The 8,164-nt window shown below is 39.6% G+C and overlaps 1 long non-coding RNA gene across 1 annotated transcript; it reads left to right on the plus strand.

Annotated features, from left to right (window-relative positions):
* Positions 1–5,081: 5,081 nt before the first annotated feature.
* On the plus strand, positions 5,082–7,892 carry LOC109367824. The gene is made up of 4 exons (XR_002115308.1): positions 5,082–5,111; positions 5,498–5,610; positions 6,788–6,842; positions 7,429–7,892. It is a non-coding gene; the product is annotated as an uncharacterized LOC109367824 (long non-coding RNA).
* Positions 7,893–8,164: the final 272 nt, after the last annotated feature.

Raw genomic sequence — 8,164 nt, forward strand, 5'->3', positions numbered from 1 at the left:
GAGGAGTAGATCCATGAAGAACCCCTCCTTGTGAGGAATGGCTTTATTAAAAGCATTTTAAAAGGTCTAATTTTGAAAGTATAACCTATTGTCTTTGTATAATTGTTTTTTAGTTCAACATGGAATTTAGGAAGTTTTCATTTTTATACCATATTTATTTAGTAATTGCTATGAGGTTACTGTCTCCAACGGAAAGATCAATAATGCCACAGGCAACAAAATGCCTAGCAGTCTTTTCACAATAAAATAAAATATCCCTGAAATATACCTTGCCTCTAATAAAATTCCTTCCAGCCTTTTTAATAACCACATTTTCTTCAGTGAATCTATTGTAGCTAACATTTTAGGATCAATTTAGTAGATGAAAAAATAATAACAATCACTTTTCCACGTCAAGGCACTTTGAAAAATGTGAAGAATTACTGAGCAAGTGCTTTTTTATGTCTGACCAGAAACAATATTTTTAGAAACTTCTACTGTGTTGACATTTAAAATGGGATAGAAATAGAACTGTCGAAAAAAAAAATAGAGAACAACTCAAGAAACGAAACAGAACAAAACTTTTGTGAGGGAAGCCAGATCAAAGAGATATTGCATTGCAATCTTATGATGAGGACAGGCCCTAGGGTTTGCTGAGGTATATGAACCAGTTGGAGAAATTATTCTGAATTTTGAGCATTCTGAGTTTGTTTAGAGAAAGCTGAACTGAGGTTCTTATTTCAAACACACACATAGAAACCAAGACAACACAGTGAGTAGATTCACAAAACAAGCAGCAGTTCCCAAGCAGAAAAAGAAATACTCCTTAGGAATAATGTCTTCTGTTTTTTTTTTTGGTTTGTTTGTTTTATGTTTTTTTTTTTTTTTTAACTAAATCTCAAAATATATGAACTCATTGTGTTCCCACTGATGTTTTATAGTCAGATTGGGAATTGTTGAAAAAAACAGAAATGTTAAATTAGATTCCACTATAGAATGCAGCAATCAAGATGAGATGAGCACCTGACCTAGCATTACCTCTGGATCTGATATTCATAACAGATAATCTGTGCTTAGATGCAAGCTTCCAAGTTAACCTCAGCTCTAGAAGTTATTGGCTTGACCTAAAGCTTGTAAGTCAATGGGAATCTTACAATGGGTTTTGAAGAATTTTGGGTCAGGATTTTTGAGAATATCAAGTTCAGTAATGCATTAAGACCCACCTCCTATATTTTGCTTTGGACACTGACATTGAAGAAGGTCAGTCTGAAAAAAAGCCTTGAGCTGATGATTAAGAGGAAGCAAAGCTGAAATAGTAAATGATTATCTCACAAGGAGCTCACTTAGTGCTTTAACATATTCGAAGTAAGGTATTTACATTCTCTAAGGATGTCAAATGGAGATGTAAAAACACCTCTTAAGACTTACTTTATACTTCTGTGAATGTTTCCAGAGCGTGATTACCATTGTTGAGTTTTCTAAGTACAGCACCTTGACAGAAATAGCTTGCAACTTCAATGATTGTTGAAAAATTGTGTCTTTCACCCGGTTCTTTTCTCTGACTTGTTTAAAGATTCAGAACCAAGGAAACTGGAAAATGAAACAGCTCACTGATAACACTGGGTATTCGTTGCTCAGTGGGAATAGCAAGCAAAGACAAAGCTTCTCTAAGTGTGATAAAATTTTCTTATGCTTATAATGCGCTTGTGGAGTTGCTATTCAGACAAAAGTTCCCATTCGTTGAAATAAATTTAGTGCAACTCTTCAAGTAAATTCTGCCTGCTAATGAGCATGGCCTGTAGATCAGGCAGAAGATTGCTGTGTTGATGTGGGAGCACTGTATCATCACTTGTGGTCTGGAAGGTGTGATTACAGAATGCATAAAGGGGTTGTAAAGAGCTGAGATGTGTGTTTTCTGTGGTACTGTACAAACCAGTTCTAAGCCTGCTAATGTCAAATACTGCTTATGTGGGAGGAAATCACTGTCAGATGCAATCCAGTGACTCTAGACAAGTGGAAAGAATGGTGTGAAATAAAAAGTGTTCTGAAACAGTATCAATCATACTACCAAAAAAAAAAAAACACCAAACTGTGGTGAGGCAGAGATTATTTGGGGCAGACTTTTGCACTGTTAACTTGCTACAGAGCCAAAGGCTGTCCTTGACTATAGAAAACCATGGGCAATGTGTATGTTAGTTTATATTTTTATAGATGCTGCCCTTTGCAAGGCAAAATCAGGGAGAAGAGAGTTAATTATGCTTTCACACAGCAAGACCAACCTGTTTTGTGTTTGGAAAGGAGTGGTGCCAAAGTGAACCCCCTCCCAAAATGATTTTATAGTCAATTGTTTGTTCGAGGTGACAGAATATCAATTCCTAAAACAAAGAAAAGGGAAACGTATACTGTGGATAAGGCAGACTCAAGAGCCAAAATGTAGGAAGTAAAAACTAATGATGCTGACTTGGAAAAATTTAACTTACATCTAAATGCTGGAGCTGAACATGCAGTCTGTCATCATATAGTACCAAGAAAACTGAGCTGGAAGGGAAAAGAGATCTCTGAAGGTTTGCTTGCTGCTTAATCCAAAAATAAGTTCTTATTTGAGATTGCTGAAAAGTCTTTGCCTCAGGGAAGTAACTGGAAATCAAAGCACAGAAGATGAAGCACACCACCATCAATGAAATTTGAAATTTCAAACAATGGAATGATGGAAAGAAATGTTTTAAATTGAAGACAAATGGATAAAATGGATGTGAAAGAGCAGGGAGAGGGTAAAAGTTGTGGAGTCTCAGAATACAAATAAACATTCAAAATTGAAAGTGAGAAAAATAAAAAGCAAAACAATGCAAGAAAATGTGTAATTAACAGTTGCATCTATGAATAAGTTGTAGCTATATCTGGAAACAACACTGCAGAACTATCTGCCTGTTCCCAAACCTGTTACCAGCAGTTTTCTTTCATAGGAGCCCTGTTTATCCCCTCCATGTGATCAGACACAGGTTGTCCGACAAAGAAGGTTTCTTCTGAGGAAATGCTCTGTATCACGTTACTTATCCATGAATTGATCTTTGCAGTTCAATGGAAAATGTGCCTCTCAACTACTGAGAACCCCATTACTTATTTTCACAAACACTTTGTCCTGGAATACCTATGTTCACCATAACTGATGATATCTGCCATATCTCTTCTGAAGTTAATATAGTCCAATGAGACATTTAATTTGGAAAAAAAAGTGCTCTTTTAGATCTCTACTAGTTAGTGGTTCAAGAGATGTGACCTTTTTCACTAAACTATATGTTATAAAAATTAAAGTCAGATGTATCACAGAATCACAGAATGGCCAGGGTTGGAAGGGACCTCATGGATCTCCAACCCCCCTGCCACAGGCAGGGCCACCAACCTCCCCATTTAATACTAGACCAGGCTGCCCAGAGCCCCATCCAATCAGGCCTTGAACACCTCCAGGGACAGGGCATCCACAACCTCTCTGGGCATCCTGTTCCAGTACCTCACCACACTCTATGGAAAGAATTTCCTCCTGACATCCAACCTAAATCTTCCCTCCCTCAACTTAAAACCATTTCCCCTTGTCCTGCAGTTATCAACCCTTTCAAAGAGTTGATTCCCCTGCTCTTTGTAGGCTCCCTTTAGGTGCTGAAAGGCTGTAATGAGGTCACCCTGCAGCCTTCTTTTCTCCAGGCTGAACAAGCCCAGCTCCCTCAGCCTGTCCTCATATGGGAGGTGCTCCAGTCCCGATCATCTTTGTGGTTCTCCTCTGGACCCTCCCCAACAGCTCTCTGTCTTTCTTGTACTGGGGGTTCCAGACCTGGATGCAGTACTCCAGACTGAGCCTCACAAGAGCAGAGAGGGGCAATCACCTCCCTGTCTCTGCTGGCCACCCTTCTTCTGATGGAGCCCAGAATACCATTTGCTTTCTGAGCTGCAAGAGCACACTGCTGGCTCATGTTAAGTTTTTCATCCACCAGAACCCCAGGTCCTTCTCGGCAGGGCTGCTCTCAAGGACTGCTCCTTCCTGTATAAATACCTGGGATTCCTCCGGTCCACCTGCAAAACCTTGTCACAGCATTTTGCTGTGTTGAACCTCATCAGGTTCACCCGGGTCCACCTTTCAAGTCTACTGAGGTCCCTCTGAATGGCATCCCTTCCTTCCATCATGTCAACTGCACCACTCAGCTTGGTGTCATCAGCAAAATTGCTGAGGGTGAACTCAATTCAGTCATCGATGTTATTGATAAAAGCACTGGTCCCAAGACAGAACCCTGGGGGATGCCGCTCGTTACTGGCCTCCACCTGGACACAGAACCTTTAATTACCACCCTGTCTGTGGCCTTTCAACCAGTTTCTTATCCATTGAGTGGCCCACCCATCAAATCCATATCCCTCCAATTTGGAGAAAGGATGTGGTGGGGGACCATGTCAAAGGCCTTGCTCAAGTTCCATGTAAATGACATCGGTTGCCTTCCTTTTGTCCACCAGTGCCATTACTCCATCATAGAAGCCCACCAGATTGGTTAAGCATGACCTTCCCCTGTTGAAGCCGTGCTGGCTGTCTTGTTTCTCACACTCATTCCTCATATGATCAAGCATGTCGTCCAGGAGGATCTGTTCCATGATCTTCCCAGGTACAGAGGTGAGACTCACTAGCCCGTAGTTCCCCATGTCCTCCTTGCTGCCTTTCTTGTAAATGAGAATGACGTGACCCTTCCTCCAGTCATCTGGGACTTCATCTGACAGCCACGACTTTCCAAATACGATGCAAATATGATGATGTATCGTTCCTGATTGCGTAGAAATATGGTTGTGGTACAGCTGATCCAGGCAAAGATGGCTTCTACTGAGTATTTTTCATATGAAGAGTCACATAACATCAAAATAAATAAATTTAAGTCTTTAGCTGTATAGCAGAAACACTAAGTCATGGCCTGAAACGGTGATTGAGCACCTGGTAGGAAGGCAGGACCAACATAGGGAAGCTCAGATGCATACAATGCATCTGAGTGACTGGAAGGGGTGGAGCCAGGATCCACCCCTTCTCAGACCTCATTTAAAGGTTAGCAGTGGAGGTGAAGGTATCTCCTTGGAGACTCTTGCCTTCCTGAGACTTTCTTAAGGTAAGCAAACTTTCTTTCTTTGTTTCTGTATCGATGGCTGCTGTATTTGAGCTTGTTATCATTTGCTGCAGCCAAAGCCTTTGCTACCCTGCTATTATTGTTATACTTTCTATCACTTTATAGCATTACAAGCTGTTAACCAGTGCATTAATCAAAGTAAAAACAAAACAAAAAAAATACAAACAAAACAAACAAACAAAAACAAACAAAAAAACAACCAAAAAACACATCTAACTTGCTAGGTTGTTTGCCATCACAGCTGCTTCAGTTCAGTGGGTTTATCAAGTATATAATCTGTCTTGCTAATTGGAGTGGGATGTAGTTCATTACAAGTGTTTTGCTCCTTCATCTGCCAAAAATTAAGATGAAATTTTCATCTGTTTCAGTGAGCAGAGGATGCATCACAGGCAGGTTATGGAGGCACGCGAAAAATCACTGAGGCTCTGTCCTGTCAGATGGTCTCCTGCCCTGCAAGCAATGTGACATCCACTACAACTAGGTAAACTAGATACTTATATGTGTCCTATTACGTGGTCAGATGCCCATCAGATGAAATGCATCTCAAGGAGTTGTCTTTCCCTATGACACAGATGTTGAAATGTGAATCACATGACTGAGGGCCAAACAAATATTTGGACCAATGAAAAAGAATAGTCAGAACCTGCTGAAGAAAGACACTCAAATTTTGATATGCCAGGAAAGCCCTGGCCCAAGGGAGAGAGTATGTATGTACCATACCTATATTAGCCCTATTGCTCCTATTTCACGTAATTAGTAAGTCCGTATTCCTTGAGACTCTGAATCGGTGAATATCTTTTCACCACCACACTGCAGCTTCTGTCTCCTTTCTCTAACTTCAGATCTGCTTGGGCTGACATGGATTCATGAAGGTTAATAGTGGAGAACCTTGATTTCAATGTATATTTCTGATATTAAATGCAGCCAGGCAAATGTAGTTCATCTGTTTTCACTAAAGCTAATAGAGCTGCACAGCAGGACTTGAAAGTGTAATTGAGACTATTATCTCTTATATTAGTGAATGCAAAAGCAAATTCTCTTGCTGAAGCTCTATCTATCCCCGTATCTCAGAGCCAGGTTGGTTTCCAACACACCTGCTCGTAGCATTGGCACAGTACCTGCTTATAGACTGTTATGGCTGCTTAATTCAGTCATTTAGTTCTTCAGGATGCAGAAACTGCACATAGGTGACTTCACCATTTCTATTTGCATAAATCTATGTGCATTGCTGATGAGTTTATGCTCCAGCTGTTACAGAAACTAAGTCACACAGGGGCCAAAGGATTTGTCATGACATCAGGTTATATATGATCACACAGCATACAAAGAGATTAAACAGACCTTTTGTTTTAAATGACTTGGCACAGAGTCCAGCAAAGCATCTAAATGGTTATTGTGTATTCATTGTCTAATTCCCCTGAAGGAGAGTTTTTCAGCCAGTATGTTCTCTCTAAAGCCAATATTATGATGATGCTGAAGTTAGCATTCTAGTTCAGGAAAACAGCTCAATGTTTTGAGGGTTTATACAGTCACATCTCCATGGCCTCTCATATTCTGTATGCAGCCTTCAAACACCAAGGGGGTGGTGATGTATCTTCTCTAGCAGAACACACAGGAAACTTTCAATTTTCTAATTTACTTCTGGTTCTGCCCTTCAGATAGGGATGGTAAGGAAGAATGTGTGCTGAGGTTGCGAGAAACAGTGACTCTCTGGTGAGTTTGCTTTTTTTTTTTAAAAAAAAAAAAGAAAAAAAAAAAGAAAAAGCCATAACAAAGGTAAATGTGAGGAGGCAAGCATTATTTATTTATAGGATCTCTATGGTGACTTTACCAACTTGCATGCATTTGATCTCAGATTTCTTTCACTCGTAGGCTCACATTCACACACTCATTAATAGTGAATGCCCAAGTGTTCTGGCCAGGATCACCCACGTGCTGCACAGGGGCACAGACTGTTGAGTTGTTCTTGGTGTGTCTCTGAGGTTCTTTTGTCTTGCAACAGTGAAATACTTTGGGGACAAATCTTTTAGACTCTTGAGTTTGTACGGTACAGTCCTTTTTCTTCAGAAGCTTGCTTGCTTCAGTCCCCATAAATTATAATCAAGGTTATTCCTAATGTTGTTATTGGCGGGTTATTCCTAATTGATGGTGGTGTGGATTGTGTTTTGTGTTTTTTGTTTTTTTTAATCTGTGTCTGTTTTCCTGGTGGGCTGACAAGACAAGGAATGTTGTATGTGATGTGCTGCAACCTGGCTGCAGTCATCCTGTTAATAAGTCATTTGTACTGTGGTCTTTTCAGGGCACAGGTCTTCAGATCTTGGCGGACACAACACATGACTTAATTTTACTGCTGGGAAAGGTTTTCTGGGAGCAGTGTCCTGGGAATGATGTCCTCCATTATCAATATAGGCCATTCATTTAACCCTTGTTCTGTTGTTTCTTCTGGTGTTCTTACACACAAACATCCATTCGTAGTTCTCTATACCATTCTTATTTGCAGAGATTTGTAATAGAATTATCTTTTTTAAAATCATATTAGTATGAATGTATATTCCTCTTTGCCATGACTCAGTCATCGTACTGACGAATAGACACAAACTGTTTATATCTGAAAGTCACACCAGCATGCCAATAGAAACATTGCCTTAATCTGAACTGTAGTCAGCAATTTTGAACAAGGCATTGCTGCCAGATGGTCAGATATCAATTTAACACTCAAACTAGATATGTCAGAAAGTTGAAACTAATCAATAAAACTATTTAGAAGAGATTTGCGATGTGAATTTTCTGGTAACTAGCTCCTCTTATTTTTTTTTTTTAAGATAGACTGATTAGTTTTAGACACTATGAATTAAAAAAAAAAAAAAGCAAAACACTGAAAGCCAGACATATTATAGTCTGAATTATTCAACAACAAAAGATTCAGAAAACAAATGTGTAAACACACTATCTACCTGTTAATAGTTGCTATGTTATTGCGCTCTGTCTTCTTTATCCAAAGTAAACTATTTAGATAACCTATTGAAATATCCTTG

This window comes from Meleagris gallopavo, chromosome 5 (assembly GCF_000146605.3).
Source record: "Meleagris gallopavo isolate NT-WF06-2002-E0010 breed Aviagen turkey brand Nicholas breeding stock chromosome 5, Turkey_5.1, whole genome shotgun sequence".
In the NCBI taxonomy this organism is placed as follows: Eukaryota; Metazoa; Chordata; class Aves; order Galliformes; family Phasianidae; genus Meleagris; species Meleagris gallopavo.